At 38.3% G+C, this 16087-nt stretch overlaps 1 protein-coding gene and 1 long non-coding RNA gene across 5 annotated transcripts in view; one reads left to right on the top strand and one right to left on the bottom strand.

Annotated features, from left to right (window-relative positions):
* LOC118414350 (MOB kinase activator 2-like) overlaps positions 1–16087 on the top strand; it is a 32678-nt gene that overhangs the window by 12305 nt on the left and 4286 nt on the right. The window lies entirely within an intron of this gene.
* Positions 1187–8639, bottom strand: LOC118414374. 2 transcript variants are annotated; one of them, XR_004830955.1, is made up of 2 exons: positions 6379–8639; positions 1187–5885 (listed from the first exon to the last, which is right to left on the bottom strand). It is a non-coding gene; the product is annotated as an uncharacterized LOC118414374 (long non-coding RNA). The 2 variants fall into 2 exon arrangements; XR_004830954.1 differs by having other exon boundaries at positions 7600–8639.

The following is a 16087-nucleotide window of genomic DNA, read 5'->3' as shown; positions in this document are numbered from 1 at the left end:
TACACTGCGAGGTATCACCCAAAATAGTGATAATTCAATCGTGTTTCTTTCAATTATTATTGATAACGATGCAGAGACATGACCACATTTAATGATTTAGGGGACAGGTCAGTTGTGGCTGCCAGCAAAAAGTGAGTGCACACTTTAGTCAGGTGTCTCTGACGACTATCTCAGCTCGCTTGAAAGGGTTTGTGATGAGTCCCCAATCCGGGGGTGCACACTCTATTAAAAGTGCTTCCTTAATTGAAAGGAATATGGTACATACATAATTAGAACCATGACTTAAGAAAATGTCAAGTTTTACACATGAAAATACTGTAGTGCTAGTGAACAATACATATGATTTTATTTTTTCCCATCATTCGTCCTAGAGGAGTAGGCTCATATCTCTTTCTACACACATGGAGATGACTGTTGTCAGACAAATTACTTTGATGCAAAGTGCAGTGTTCAACATAATCCATGAAATAAATACACTGTCCAGGAGGTGTTGTAAACTCTGAAACCCTTGTTTGGCATCAGATCACTGGACACCAATAAATTGCCTTAGTTGAAATTACAATACTTTGAACTTGGAACAACATACATCAGCTGTTCACATACCATAATGCTGAATGTCTTGACAGGTAATCAAGCTACAGTAACAGTTAATTGCATTTTGCTGCAATGTACTTATTATTGCCATGTAGCATTCTTGTCACCAGATCTAAAAGCTTTGTGCTACATTTGTAGTTTGTTGTTTTGATAAATCTACAGTATTGTCAGGGTGTCTTAATCAAATTCTCTGGATGACTTTGTGCTGTTTGATCTTCAAGGTATGGGGAAACTCAAAATACAAAACACTAAGTAAAACAGAGAGGCCTGAAACTTGGAATGTTGAAACCTCCAGTGGCCAATATGGGGAAATATTTTCAAATACAGATTGAAAAACTGAGGTGGAATAGCATGCTTCCATCACTCTCAAAATTGCAGCAGTATATGAAGTATCTATACAATGTCATACATTGTGTGCATGGGTCAGAACTCCTGGCACCAAAACTGGTCTTTTGTGAAATTTGTGAATTTTATTACTATTTTTTATAGCCTTTCATCCATAGAATTTAATCTGGCACATAAGTATCTACTTACAATCTTCACAGTTTTGTAGCTGTCACATTGATATCAAAAATAACTACCACACAGCTGATATGCTCTCTTTTTTACATTTCTGTCAGACGCCATATACATCAAGATGTTTATTCTCAACTGAACATCAATGACTCTGAAAGTACCACTCCAAGTTAGTCAGGGTGCACATGTCACCACATTAGAAGACTTTCATAGCTGGCAGACTTGTCATGATGAAAGATATGCAACATACAACATTTAAGAAACAAGTCCATCATGGTTGAATTGTTAACATCAATATGGACAGATGCAATACTTAATGTTTCTATGTTTAGCAGTAGGGGTGGGTGCCGGTACGGCGAACTGGTACAAAAACGTTTTTTCTTCTTGGACCGGTCTAGAAAAACAGGACCTAAAAAAAATCAGTGGACTAGATTTTGGACTGATTAGAAAATGAACAGATAATACCGGCAGCACAGGCGTTAATGTGTTTTGGGGCTTATAGGTCCAAGAAAATAGCAGGAAATGATTTTTACTGGGTTTCTACAGTCTGCAACTCAGTCTGAAACAGAGGCCTGAACCTGATCCTCTGGATTTGGACCATACCTGCACCTGAATTTTCTGTACCGGTAAATGCCCACCCCTAGTTAGCAGTAATAAACCAACAATACATTGCTCTACCAGCCTACATATCATTCAAATTGACCAGTAGATGGAAACATACCATGAAATTCAGGCTTTGTTATCCCCCAGCCTGTCATTCATACACATCCTAACATTAATATTGGACCTGCTGCCTAACTCTGTAACCTGTACAGAATTGGAAGCCAGACAGCTACTTCAGTGTGCTTATAGTTGATTCTGTCCGGATCCCTTCTCACATCTCAGTACCTTCAAGATTAATGTGCAACCACTGATACAAGTCATGAGGCCATCAAAAATGACATCTGATCATTTGATCCCTTAAGTACATAAAGTGGCTGAGGTCTTCAGCATGTGCTTTACAAAAGTACCATGCTCTTGCTAGCACACTGCATTTCCACAGTACCACCCAGGCTGATGTGACACAGTGGTGGAATAAAAGATGGTGCTCATGAGATGATAATTCTAAAGCTTCTTAGCTGATTGTTTTATTGTACAACTTCCAAAATCAAGCAAGATCAGTTATACAGCCCAAACTGACCACTCAGGTAACTGATAAACTCTGGTCTGTGGACAGGTGGTCACTATAGACAGGATTCTTAATGCTTGTGTTATCTGAAGGACGACCAAAAAGTATTCACATTGGCCGTGTGGTCCTTGTGTAGAGGTTGTCATGATCACTTGTACAGGTTTGACCATACATAGATTTCTGTTCCATGATACCTTTTCTATTGTACATCTAGTGGCACAGCCACAAATGGAAACAAGTACTTGTAGCTGTTCAGTACATGTAGATCAGTAATAGGTTTAACTTACTAAACATATCAAGTTAATTCATGTCTTACACACAATACATGAAAATGTCTCTTATAACATTTACCTTTGTATAGATACATCTTCATGAAAAGATTGATTTCCATAATATCGTTTTTGTCAACAGTGGAAAGAGTAAGATGTAAACAAACTTAATGACAGTTTTAGTTACTACTATCATGTCTGTAGTTGGACACATGGAGTGATGATGTTATTTTTCCAAGCCAGTCTGGTAAGGAACAAAATACATCTTCAAAATAGGTCTTCTTCACCAGGTATGCACCTAGCACAGACATACACAATTAAACATACAATAATCACGATGGCAAAAAAGACCTCAATGTCACCATTGTCATTGTCTGCCCTCATTGATATAAAATCCATTTTGACGAAAAGGCCAGGATCAAAAGTTTGAAAAGTAGTGACTATGGCAAGTGTCCTGCTGTCTTGTACTACTTAAATCAATTACAACTTCTGACTCTGTCTATTTCTCCCTATACATACAATATACCCTTTGTTGAGAGAACAGCAATCATATGATTTGACTTATTGACATTGCAGGGAAATGTTGTCTTCTTTCCAGGTGGTTGACTTTAAACAAGGCCTAGGAGGTCTTATCTTCCTTGCTTCAACAGCTTCTGGCCTTCAGATATTCCTATGTATATATGTTAACAATTCCCTCTGAGTGGTCCTTTACATGTACATCCATATGACAGTAGTTGCAAGTTCTCCTTGGCCCTCAGATGTTTTTTTCCAATATTGGAACACTGGCAAGCTCCTTACCACAATGTACAGCTGTGACTTTGTTGCAAGCTCTTTGAATGTACTGCATATCTGTGTAGAAAACAGTTCTATGGTGGTCAGGCCACCTCAGGCTGGGCTGGTGATGGTGGCAGTATAAGGTACCAAAGTTCTTGATGAAAGTAAGGAGGCAGAGATGAGATGTCAGTAAATTCTTGAGTATTGTTGTAATTCAGGCTGACCGAAAGTACTTCTTATTATTTCCAGGCCTTAGAATATTCTACACAGCAAAAACATCAGTCATGTCCAAAGCTTTAGCAACAGAGCACATCAAAAATGGTTCAGCTGGATTTTTTGGCAGAGCTACAGCCCTGACCTATAAACATAGGTGAAAGTCATATTGCTTCACTGTTTTGAAGATATGAAAATATTTTACCATTACTTCTTTTAGATGATTGGTTGTAAATATGCTGTTTGTTGTTGTCAGTTATGTCAGAAATTGTAAGGAGAACACAAGCCTCATTTTAACATTGGATGCAGCACAGATAAAGAAGCAGGACGATGATGATGATTATGGCCAGCATCTCTTTAAAATCACCGTTTGTCATCTTGGAAAGTGCATCAATAGGACCCTCTAGAAACCAACTCTCCACCTCACCTATCAGCGTGAGCACAACAATGGCTATGATGATGGCTCTCCACATGCTGCTGTCATTCCTCACGTAGACTGCGCATCAAGACATGACATGTCTGGCCAGAAACGTGTTAGATTCTCTCGATCTGGCGGCATCCAGTCGTATGTAGTGTCCGTATGGCATGAAATGTGTTGAGACAAATAACATATCCCACAATCCCAAGCAGCTGAACGAGGAGGGTGTTGCTAGGCAACAGTAAAAAGGAGCTAATTTGGTGGATCCTTTCATAGCTGTAGGTTGTTTTCAGGCTGCTGAACCTTCCAGAAGCTCATTTCCTGACTGCCTGGAGAAAAATCACTGATAAACACTACAATGACAGGGAAAGGACAAAGGCAGAGTGGTTTTGCGTCAGTCCTCTGGTAAAAAGGTTCTGTGCTTTCACGTCTTCAAAGGTTAACTAGCGCTTGTCAGTTATAATGGTAGCATTCAAAAAAAGATACCAGCTGTGTCCAATTAGGAAAGAAACATCAAAGCAGTAGCATCAGCATAGCATCATATTGATCCTGAAGATGGCGACAGTGGCAGTTGAAAATTTGATCCATGTAAACCTTTGAGTTGGGAGAAAGTCTAGCACTGTTCTATGATTGCTACAGATGAGCTTCCATACATGATAATTTGATAAAAGCAGTGGTATTTGGTATGGTCCGATGCTAGCCAGGCAGTAGCTTGTAATACAACATTTATGTCATATAAAAAAAATAGATCAAACATGGCTTTTACATATTTTCCTAAAGTTTGACAAATTGAAAAGTCAGATTTTGCTTTGCAAGAATATATGCTTGGTTGAATCTTTATATGGTTTTAAGTACCATCATCTAAATTCTACGCATCCAATTTTGGCATGTAGTTGTACAAATCAATGTGCCATTTAACGACCAATAAATGATAGGATGAAGATTTTTCTATGCATGTGAAATAGAATATCTCTTCTTTAGACTAAGACCTTACCCACAAAGATCATGCGAATCAATTCATAAAACTCTTAAGTCATATTGGCCAGAAATATAAGGTTACATAGTTCCAAAAATTATTGAAGGCAACTTAAGTGTGCTGATCAAAGTGTGCTGATTTTAAGCACGAGCACATTTGTAGAGTGTATAGTGTGCAAATAGAGACAGATTCAGTTGAAGTACATGATGCTATCTGCATACCCTGGGTAGCATTTTGTATCTCTTGTTAGATGCTACACTTATGACATTAACATCTGAATGTAGCAACATACATGTGAATCAATCAGACAGTCATACTGCAGTCACATAAAAATGTAAAAGGACATTCCTCAGTGCACTGCAATAATCCACTTGTTATTTCTCAAGTGAAACTGATAATTATGCCCTCTGAAATATCCATCTTTCTAGGTCACAGTGCTTTAGGCATAGATAGACCAACAGTCCAAATATGATGACGATGGCAAGAGTCTCTTTAAAGAGTTCTTGTACCTCCTCATTGCTCATGTTTGCAAACACGACAGTGGGGATGTACCTTCCCATGGTGCAGGAACAGCGTTCACCACTATCTGATCTTCAGTCTGGTGCACACAGCTCTTTATTCTTCAAGGTTTGAGATCATAAAGCCCAGTTATGGATGGTGAATGTGCCATCACTGTCTGATGTTGATGTCACAGAATGGCCATTTCTCCCCGCAGCACAGGCCCTGATATGGTGTGATATGGGTCTTGTACATGGTGCTGAAACTGTTATTGTTGCAAGTTTTCAATATGCCACCCACTCATTTACACTGGCCTCCAGGATTCTTGGCTGAATCTTGCTGGGAGAATTTATCCACAGTGGCTGCTGTGTTGTCTGTTTCTTCTCCTTGTAGTTTTCCCCATGTTTTACATGTTCTGAGAAGACCTTCTCCAACTCTACACAGTCCATGGAAGGCTGTCTAATAAAACAACAAAATCATCCATTACTAACCTCCCTGGTCAATCGACTCTTTCAGAAAGAAGGTTAGCATGCTATGACATAGTCACAGCCTCCAGTTCAACCTAAAAGAAATACAACATTATGCATGTGCTCTGAGTAGCCTATGTGAAAGAGTTATATTCTTCTTTAAGGTTGACTTGTCCGATGTGTTCTTCCTATTGATGAGGATAATCTGATCAATGGTACCTGAGAACGTCTGAAAATTACTGTGACAAAAGTACTGTACTACTGTACATGGTCAATGATTTTAGGAATAATGTGCACTGTAGTTTGGTTACTCAGAACTAGGTCATTATATGCATCTACATGTATGATACAAACAGATTTTACATTTTGTGCATGATTTCTCCTCAGCGACTAAAGCACACAAAGTGACTGCACATTTGAATCGCAATAAGAAGATCTTGTCAGATCTAGTTGTGTATGTCAGAATCTGTTCAATCCGGACCTACCTTCGATGAATTGAGCCCTGTTACAGTTCTGGTTGCCCGCCATATTCTCCATATAGTCCATGTAATGCCTTTTCACGTACCTCATTACCTCGCAGGGCCTGTCGCCATTTGTGCCCCATATTGATTTTTGGTTATTTTGTATTCTGAAATGCATTGCTCCAGCAGTACTCCAGGTTGCAATGTCAGACAACATGTACTCTATGACATCATCTACCCCTGCATTTGCATGGAAACAAAATCCATAAAACTAGACTAGGTCTCTCGTGTAATGTTTTCTAATGGGAATGATGTTTCTACCTAAAATATTTGAAACACTGCTAGGTCATGTATTGTTTAGAAGGGATGAAGAGATCATGGGCCAAAAAATGTAACAGTGCAAGATTCAAAATCAAACAGACATGTGACATACTTGCATGTTCATTTTGTAAACAAAAATTATTGGATTGTTGTATGTTAATGTTTCCGTAATCTATATATGACTTCTTATCACATAGATAAAAAAAGTCTGCCTGGTTTAGCCTAATGCCCCATCAGAGAACTTATCATAATGTGGGAGGAATTCTTAATTACATTGCTTGATTTAAAACATCACTAATGTCTGTTGCTGTCAAAAAATCCAATAATTCAGCACAACATCATGGACCTTTCCACCCCAGAATTGCATCTATTCCATATATGCTGTTGCCTGTTGTAGTTCATTATTGCATTGATGTCATAACTCAAGTCACAATTGAGTTAGATAATGCTGGAAACTTACTAAAGCATGCCTATAGCTATTTGCTATAGTGTCTACTTTTATCTAGGATTAGTTGTGCTTTCTTTGTCCATTTTTTTAGTGGAAAATTAAATGATGATTGTAGCTCTAACAGTTGATTGAATCAATTTAATGGAAAATATATGGCCCAGTTTAACAAAATGGTGTTATTTTTTTCCCTACATTGCTTTCATTCTGGAATTAGAATCCCAAGTGTACTTAAGTTATAGCTTGCTTAGTTTGTAATATCCTGTTAAGCCAAACCCTGTCTGGATCGTGTTATTATTAATTTCTTCCTCTGTAAATACCTGGGCTTATACCTTACACTGCAAATCAATAGAGTACCCATAATGTTTCAATGCTCTACCTTTTCTCCTATTCATTAATGTCACTCCCTTTGCCCTGTCAAAGCACAATGGCCATGACCATTATGTACATGTATACCACTGTAGTAGGTAAACTGTTACCTGCAATCACTGGTGTGCAGTCCATGCCTGTAATTATTCAGAATGCTGCACTAGTGCGTCCTTGTGGCAGCTTGGGTGGAGGTATCGATTCTCCCAAGTGTGGATGTGCACCGATCATAGTGTAGTGATGATGCCCCCTGGCTTGTGACTTGTGAGGCACTGTAAGGGTGATACTCACATGGACAGGCAATGTTTCCTGTTTGTGTTTTGCTTACAGTGTTCTGTTAATTTTGCTTCATGCATCACATGACTCATGTAAACCCATTACTATTCTTGACTATTCTTCAAACAAACCTTGCTACTAGTAATTAGAGTAAGCTGGGGCTACGTAACGGATTACCTGCAAACATGCATGCATCACCAAACTCAGTTTTGTTGTGTAAAGGATGTTCATGTCCATATTTTACTATCAATTCCCTTTGAAATATTGGTAATTGCTTGTGCTTGTCTATTTATTGTTGCCATGGATGCAGATTTCTGTTATACATGTAGTCTACCTGCAACTTATTTTATGGAGTCTAAGGGCTGGGCATGTGTTGTTATGTGTATGTCCTGTTTCTATGTACATGGTGTCGTATGTATTAAGTTATGGCCTGAGTTTCTGCCTGGTAATATATCTGCATGTCACAAGACCAATTTTGGGGCATTATTGAGGGTGTTGATACAGCTGAAAACATCCATTGCAAAGAATCTACATGTAGCATACAGGGACATGCACTGTAGCCATCTAACTTGGACTCTGGAGGTAATGCTGCAGTTTTAATGGCTGCCAATTTCGTATTGGTCTTGATAAAATATGAAAAAGGTGGTCTTTTGAATATTCAAGACCAATTGCAAACTGAGGACATTTCAGCACAGTCACTATGGAGCTAATGGGCTTGTCAGGAAAGTTATATGTAATGGGTTATGTAAATGTAATGATTACCAAGTCTATAGCCTGTCACAAATAAGAAATTCCAACATGGCAGGTTTCAAAACAAGGCCTCCTGGATACATAATGATGTGAGGACATATTGTAAGATAACATATTTTTACTTCAATGAAACTAGGGAGGCCCACACTACTCTCGGTAACAGATGTGGCATGCTTAGAAACAAATATCTCTTTATTGGCGTCCCTCACGGCGATTTTGATAGCATTTTCTGAATCAGCGTAAAAAGTTTATCTAGCACACTTATTTTCACATTTCTCCGGCAACGCAAACTAATGATATCTCAGTTTAAAAATCGAGAAAAAGTGTCCGCGCGCCCATGGTTTACGCGCCGCCCGCCCGTGACCCAGTTTTCATCGCTGCGTCCTGCACTTCCGGGTTCAACCCGCGCACCAGGCGAAAATGTAACTCTTTCTTTGATTCGTCGGCGCCTCGCGGTAAATACAAATACAGCCAATCAGAAGTGATCTTTGTAAAGCCAACAGTCAGGATTACGTCATATCCCTTCATCACTGAACAGCCGCGGAAGTTCCATGCCCAAAGCGAAGTGGATGAGAATACATCGACGTATTTTCGCTGTATTTTTGACATCTCTTAATTTTCGGAAAATATGATTTTACAGTCAACAGATAACATATCAGGGGACATACTGACGGAGTTTCATGTATTTCCGTTGAAAAATGTTTGCGAGCTGCCGTCCGAAAGGCCGCGGAAAATTCTTCGGTGACCCAATTCACGGCTCCCGGCCGACCCTCCCCCCTCACGGACGGTGATTCAACGCGGAAATTTTCGGTAACTATCGTTTTTTTAACGCAGTCTTGGTAGCAAAATATGAATTTTAGGAAGGATGTGGGGTTCAGATTTATCTTAGAATGATATTTGACATCGATATACTTGAATTTTTCACGCAATGTGCCTATGTTGACAAGCATGGTTGAAGGGGAGGGGGGCTTCGTAGCATGGTGTATGTGATTCAAAGTATGAGGTAGACTCTAATAAAGTTTTGTGAACCAAGATGAGACGGGATCCATTACCTATCAAAATAGAATTTGAAACAATTTTGACTTGAAATTTATGCTTTCATTGTATTTTAATAATTTTAATTTTAGTACTTTTAGTCATGCTGGAATAAGATATGACTATGTTTGGAAGGTAAAGATTTTGTTTTAATGTTACACTTACAGGTATATATTGCTGGAATCTACCCAAACGACAACAGCTAAGCTGACCTTTTAGAGCTACAATATTCCAGTGTCAAGTTCAAAGATAAAGGAGAAGTCATTCATGCAAGAAACATTGAATCATTTCAAACAAAACAACTTCATGACAGACACAGCATCTTGCTCTGTTGGCTACATGAGTTTGGAGGATTGGACACAATTTTCTGCACTGCAAAAGTTTTGGTTCAAAATGCAAATTGGTGGTCGCACTGAGTACTGTACAGCAAATCAGTGAAGAACTACAATACATGACGAAACAATATGGTAAGGTGAAAGCATGATAATCCAGCCACCTGACTGGCACATCAAGAAAAACTCTGTGCTATGTATACTGCCAGGAAAGGACAGAGGAATGAAAACACTGTGAAGAACCTTTGAAAGAAGGACAACTAAGACAAAGCTACAAGGAAGAGGAATCATGAAAGAAAGAAGAAAAGACAAGCATGTGATTGTGACGAAAGATGGAAGAAAAGACAGCTTGTTTAGACAATATAATAAAGCGAACTCGTCACAAACCATCGCAAAGTATCAGAAATGAAAGGCCTGGAACTCTCAGGGCTGAGATGTTGTTTCCTATATGTAAAGGGGGAGAGGGGCACCATGCACAATATGCATATATAATGATTTATTAATGTCATAAAATGCATAGTTAATTATGCTGTACTTGTTCAACTTGTGGTTTTGTACTTTTCTCCACCATTCTGATTCCAGCCACCCTTCAAACTGTGAATGTCAGGGCTGAGATGTTGTTTTCCTATGCCAAGGGGGAGGGGGGCACCATGTACAATATGCATATGTAATGATTTATGAAGGTCATGAAATGCATACAGTTGAAGGTAGGAATAAATAGAGTTGACAGCTTATACAAACTTGTTCTTTTTTGTTATGGTATGAAGTTTCGTCTTTGTAGTATGTTGACAACTGAAAATATTCCCATATCTTAAGTGGTCTGTGTTAAGCATGTAGGGGGGAGGGGGGCGCCATAATACAAATAAGCATTTTTAACTGCACATACTGCGCTTTAGGGGTTTCACAGAAGCTTCATAATGTATAAGATTATTGTATGTGGTGGGTACATAGGATTAGTAATTGATCAAGTGCGCTGGAAGCCTTAATTACTTTAATAATATGACTTAGATATGCTACATCATTAACTATACTGTGAACCTAATTTGCATAAAATTTGCATAAATCAGTCTAAATTTGACATTTTCTTATTGATTATGGTGTTTGGTCCAAAGCCTTATCAAATGGTGCAAATCGCATCTTTCTACGACTTAAAATAAAAAATCACATTTTTTGGTCACTGACACTGTTAATTCAATGCTTAACTATGGGGCAAAAATGCTCTCAGAAGCATGTTTGATGACAAAGTTTTTGACCTTCCCGATATCGTAGAAGGGTGAAATTTTCAGGACATACTAAACTTACTTAGTACTACAAGGAAATCCATACAAAATGACAAATAGATGTCACAAATAAAAATTCCAGCCTTTCAAAAATGGTAATTGTGATGAAATTTGGGTGTGGGCCTCCCTAATGAAACAGACTTCCTCAAAACACCTTTTCAGATGTATGATTGTGTGTTTGATTTGTAATTCTAACAAACAAACAAGTTGAAATGCAGTCAATCTTACTGTGGGGACTGTTACAAATCAAGAAGACTAATTTCATGTACCACAATAATTAATGAAAGATTTACATAAATGGGTACAGTAACAATGCAAACAGAAATTGTCGTCCGAACAGCCTCATGTACTGTATTTGAAATGATTTTAACTGAAAGTGGCAGTTTCAAGTCTGCTGATGTCAACGTGCATGACAGGTGGTGATCATGCAGAAAAGTGGTTATGAATTGATCACGTTTTGCCCCCACACTTTCCAGTACTTAATGTACAGGCTGATGTCATGATTTCTCTCTCACTAATATCTATCAGTGAGGCATGCAAACTGAGGCGTAACAAATTTCCAAACAGCTTTGTTGAACAGATTTATTCAAGTAATAACATTATATTTGATTCTCTTGGAGTGTACATGGATTATTTCTAAACATTCCTATTGTGTGAGTTAACACACAAGGCAGCAAATATTAAGTAAGTCAGCTTTGTAATTTTGAAAACCATTCCTTGTTATCACTAAATATAATATCAGGCAATTTTTTCTGATAGAAATAGTTGGACTCCAATCCATTATTAGCAGGTTAAAAACAAATGTATTAATATATTTTGCATCTTTCCTAAATCATTTCTAAAAGTCTTATTGAGTATTGAATATTGTCAGAAGTGATATAGGATACAAAAACATCCAAAATTTCCATCAAATGGCGCACTGCACGTACACATACAAATACATTTCCCCTCCCACATTCCTTCAAGGGGTTCTGATCACATTTGTGTGAAACTCATGCTATCATTGTATCATAAGAGGCATTTCTTTGCAAGGATGGTCCTATCTTATGCAACTTGTTGTGTTCTGCAACACTTTCAACATTAGGCATATCAGCTTTCATCTGGTATGTGGGGCACTTCTAGGAGACATTTCACACAATTCAGAGATGACCATAATCCAATTTTTCACATTTTCCACAGATGACATCATTACTTAGATAAAAAAAGTCCCTTCACAGGTACATTATACATGTATTGCTGTCTTTATCAATACTGCTGGCATATTACAGTTTATTGAGTAGATGATCATAGTAGGTTATGCCCAAGGTGCTGATGTTTTGGTGTTGTACCGGTCCCATACTTCTTGTTTATGGAGTGCTGTTGCCTGTTAATTCTCTAGTTACAGAGTTCTTACAGATGGAAACACCTATATATGGCAAAACATGGTACAGTGTTTCTTTCCATAGTGTCCAAGCGCTCATAACAGGGATATTTTTCAGCATGTTGGATGCTAGCCAGGTGCCACCATAGTCAGTGTGGTTGGCAGATTGTGTTGATCCTAGAGAGCTCTCCAGCACAGGTAGATAACCAGTCCAAAGATGATCAGGACGGCCAGAGTTTCCTTGACCAGCTCCTGAAACTCCTCAGGGTCCAGGTCGGACAGCGGGGACAAAACAGTTGGTCGTTCGTTTCTCACTACATACTTGCTTCCCATTTTTCCCGTGAGGCTCACAGAACGCATGGGTTACACTGTCCCTAGAGGGCCCATATCCATCCATTTCATGGTGAGGTGCAGTGGTCTTCCCTGCTGTAGTACAAGACTCCATCAGTCATACCAAGGCTGCCCTTCATACCATCACAACTTTATCTTATACATTAAACCATTGGCAAGAGAACTGGCGCGATTGTCTAAAGCTGATCTAAAAATATCCTTCGTCAGATCATTCCCAGACAGCAATGCTGCATGGTGTTTCCTGTTGAAAAAAAATAGGTGGTACATGATCAGGACACGTATTATGAAAACATCCTAGCACATGTACAAGAATGTACCCCAAACTTCACTGAAAATGTGCTTTACCTCGGCATATGTTAGCATACCATCTAGGAGTAGTTTAGAGCCTTGATGCTAGGGATGATATAGGCCGTCACCTGGCCAGCAATGTGCTATGTACATGTAATTGATTATTATACTGATACTGTTAATGCTCCTACTTTGTAGGTTTGATTTCGCTCTCAAAGCCTAAAATTTCTTCTCTCCATATATAGTTTAGTGCAAACCATGTTTCTATCTGGGTGTTTTTGCACAATGACCAATTTTTGGTACACTCAGCCCAGTTCAGTTTGCATATCAATCAAGGTGTTATACATGTAGATCTAGGCTACTGGGTTTCCCCTCATGATGCATAATCAAACACGTATCACCTGCTGCACAATGTGCCAGACTTTTAGCGTGGGCTAACAAAACTCAGCTAGCTGTTCAGTATAGGGTTTGTGTCATGGTTTCCTTGGTATGATATCATACATATGAGTAGGTGCTGTTGTGTGGAAAGGCACACAGTCTGTATATGTAGTCATGTTATGTTCAGTCTGTATGAATCTGTATGAATCTCTAGTCTTAAATGCGTACTCTCACCTCTCAAATAAACGTACCGGTACGTTTATTTTTTTCCGCCTCAAAATCCACTCGGTACGTCCTTATTTTAGACGGTACGTTTATTTTTTTTTCAAATTGGGGCTTTCTTTACTAACCAGGGACCCCAAAAATATTGAAAGTTTGGTATTTTCTGCCCATATTTCCGCGGTATTTTTGCTTAAAATTCACTATTTTTTCGGACGAGGCAGCGCGGATTTCCCTGCCGCTAGCGGTATGACCCAAACATCCTAACTAGGGATGCGTACCGGTACGCCGGATCGGTGCTGGATTTGCAAAAACTTTTCGGTTCAGGTCCAAAAATAACTGATTCGGTGCTGCACTCACATATATCCTTTTCGTTTTAGACCATATTTAACCTTCTAGAAATCTTGAAATTTGCGCTGAACAAAGACGAAAACATCGCCAAACATCAAGGTCCATAGGCCGAGCTCAAACACATGCTACACACACAGTCACTCAGATCCGTAAATTCTCGATCAAAACACAGAAATTAACCACCAAATAAACAAACTAAAAAGTTACCAATACTTTTCCACCGTTTTTCACCCGTAGTCTACTTGTTTTAATGTTCCAGCAAAGAAAAAACCCTTCCAAAATAAAGCACAGCGTTCAATCGGCTCGAAAACATCCGCCATGTTGGATTCATCAACTCACGCCGAATCTCGCGGTAATGCGCGAGAGAATGACTATTTTCTGCAGTACCGTTATTGTTCAATAGGGGGCAGTGTCTATGACCTCCTTGGTTTTTGCAACATTGAAAATAGCACAAGTGGTGAATTGAGAAAGGTATTCTACTAAGTTGGAATGTTTCTTCAAAATGTTATTTTGTAACAATGATTATGAAATAAAGTTCTTTTTTTTTATTTCTTCAATTTTTATTTTCATTCATTTCTTACTTTTATTTTAATCTTTGTTGATGTTGTGACACTCAGATAAAGAAAATATATGCAATAACATAGGAATTATTCTGTTCATTATTTATATACAATTAACTGATATGGTACTCAGGCATAAATGAATAAAAAGAGCCTACCTGCTTGTGACTGAAGTAGCATGGACACAGTTTACATGTCGATTTGGTATTTTTCCGGACTGAAGTTGCATGGACACAGTTTACATGTCAATTTGGTATTTTTCCGGGGGGTACTTTTATTCCAGGGGGTACTTTTATTAGATTTTGAGGATTTGTCCGGGGGGTACTTTTATTCCAGGGGGTACTTCTATTTGAGAGGTGAGAGTATGCAAGGCCTGTTGAATACACTATAAATAGGCAAGGTCACACTTCTGCGGACCACAGAAACAGCTTATATGTTACATCACAGAGGGATGAATTTATCTCTATCAACATTTTAACACTATTATATTGACCCTGTAACTACATTTTTCCAATACAAAATTCTTCATAAGTTTTTACCTACCAATAGGTTATTATATATTTGGAAATGTGTTAACAGCCCATTGTGCTCATTTTGCCATATGGAAGAGTAGACATATTTACACATTTTCTGGGACTGCCCCCAAGTAATTGATTTTTGGGGAAAAATAAAAACCTGTTGTTGTTTGTTTTTTAAGAATGAACAAAAATTATTCATAAAATCTTAATCAAGGGCAATTGGCAATCTCATTTTTCATTGGCCAAAATTTACATGTATAAATGGAGAGAATCCAAAAGTGTTCATTTCAAATCATTTATTAAACTTAATTCCTCAAAAAGGTTGCAAGTCTAAGAGTTACATGTTCAAACAATGTATTGTTGACAGGAATGATGCAAGTTTTTGTAGTCCAAGATGCTTTGACCTTTTGGGACATTGGACATCAGCAATGTGCTAAAGCAGTATACATTTGTCAGTCTCAATCAGTGTTAGGTCTTTGGCTTGATAAAAGGCATTGTGGCAGGTAAACAACATTTTCTACCTAGTATACACACGCACTTCCATGTGAGTATTTCCATATTTTCATGCATTTCTCGATATTGATATATCTTCCTTACCTTATATTGATATATAATGGGACAATAAAAAAAAGACCTGAGTTGAAAAAGCTGAGATTGTACATCATATTGACATTAAGTTGAAGTTATGATTGATTATGGAGACCTTAACCTGAGTCAGAAAGAAACAGCTGGGTGCCCCCCTCCCATCATGTAATTCTCTTGAACATTTCACATCAACTACAGATACAAGGCAATACATAGTCAGCACAATTACATAATAGAAACACTAGTGCACCATTTTCTATTATATACTGTAGCAAGATTCACCATCATCTGTTCCTGTTGCACCTCATAAAGCAGGCA

Source organism: Branchiostoma floridae, chromosome 4 (assembly GCF_000003815.2).
Source record: "Branchiostoma floridae strain S238N-H82 chromosome 4, Bfl_VNyyK, whole genome shotgun sequence".
Taxonomy (NCBI): domain Eukaryota; kingdom Metazoa; phylum Chordata; class Leptocardii; order Amphioxiformes; family Branchiostomatidae; genus Branchiostoma; species Branchiostoma floridae.
The sequence above is the reverse complement of the archived record's forward strand: the minus strand, read 5'-3'. Positions and strand labels throughout refer to the sequence as shown.